The sequence below is a fragment of the Onychomys torridus genome, unplaced genomic scaffold (assembly GCF_903995425.1).
Source record: "Onychomys torridus unplaced genomic scaffold, mOncTor1.1, whole genome shotgun sequence".
NCBI classification, from domain to species: Eukaryota; Metazoa; Chordata; class Mammalia; order Rodentia; family Cricetidae; genus Onychomys; species Onychomys torridus.
Window position 1 is genome coordinate 112,783 of NW_023414046.1, and position 1,573 is coordinate 114,355.

General features: G+C 37.4%; 1 pseudogene; it reads left to right on the plus strand.

Moving 5' to 3' along the window:
- Positions 1 to 1,539: 1,539 nt before the first annotated feature.
- Positions 1,540 to 1,573, plus strand: part of LOC118576612 — a 14,068-nt pseudogene continuing 14,034 nt past the window's right edge.

Sequence of the window (1,573 nt, forward strand, 5' to 3'; positions counted from 1 at the left end):
ATACATTGTTCCCATTGGTTAATAAATAAGCTGTTTTGGCCTATGGCAAGGCAGCTTGGAGGCAAGTAGGAAATCCAAGGAGAGAGACAGGAAAGATAAAGGCAGAGTCTGGGGAGATGCCAGCCTGCCCTACAAGGAGCAACATGACAGCAGATTGGTAAAGCCATGGAACATGTGGCAAAAGATATATTAATAGAAATGGGTTAGTTTAAGATATACAAGCTAGCTAGCAGGAGGCCTGTGATAGGCCTTACAGTTTGTAAATAATGTTAAGCCTCTGAGTGATTATTTTATAAGTGTCCATGGGATTGTTAGGCTAGGCAGGACTTAAGAAATCCTTCTGGCTCCATTTGGCTGCCTAATGTGTTGGAGTGAGTTTCCACCTAAAATCTGAGAAAACTTAAAAAGAGATTCTAAAACAGATCCAAAAACAGCTTCCTATATCTTGTCTCATGCCATAGATGTAGGACATGGGCTGTGAGACACCATAGCACTTAGGCTTGAGTGTAGCATATCTGATTTCTGCTTCAGTACACAGAGATGTCTTCAAGCTGTGCAGAACATTGCATAGTGGATTTAGCATTTATTCACACAGACAAAAAGGGTTTATGGGCCAGCTGCATGCTGTCTGATGGCAGTGTGGACCCCAGAGTTGCTGGAATAAGTGTGACTCTACTAGGTACCACCACCATGTTGGGAAGCTGAAGTGGGTGGAGTCAGCAACCAGGGCTGCAGCTTCAATCTTAGCCCTGCTGCAGTTTGCAATGATCAAAAAAGAATTATAGGTACACAAAAGACAGATTCAAATGGAATAAACCTCTACATGATTTAGATTATATGTAAAAATGTACATAGGCTTGGAAGAGAGAGAGAAAAGAGGATAGACTGTTATATAAAGTAATAGATCATTTAAAAAATAAAGTATTTAATGAGGCAATGAAAGTAATATAAAAAATAAGCCATGTAAAGATGAAAATCACACAGAGAGTCTGGGTTATATTGTCTTTGGAATTTTTAACTGCAGAAAGACATTTGGTTATAAAGGCTGATGAGTTAAAACAATATACATATATCTTAATGGTATCTTGACTTCAAAATTTGTGTCTAAGGATATGATACTTTGGAAAATAGGTTCTGCTTTTGTTTCCACAAAAGATGAGACCCTATGGATTGCTTCCAGGCTAATATGGTTTGGTTAACCTAGACCCCCTGAAAAGTTTCCAATAACAGCCATGGCCCAGATAATTCAACATCAAAAATCAGCTTCAAAGCAACTGGATGAGATCATCCATCCTCACAGATTACTACATCCAAGATTTAATTATAATTCTTAATTTTCTCAGGATACCTGTAAAATTATCAGTACCCACAATCAGCAAGAATTAGCCTAGAAAACTATGTCCACATTCCCAAAAAATAGATTATGAATGTTTACCCTTGTTTGGGAGTTGGTAACAAATTTTTATTGGTCATAGTCCATCTCTTTCTAAAATAAGAAATGAGCTATGATAAAGAAATGTACGTGGTAGATATGATAGGATGAAGGGTAAGTAGATTATTGAATCTACTTTTA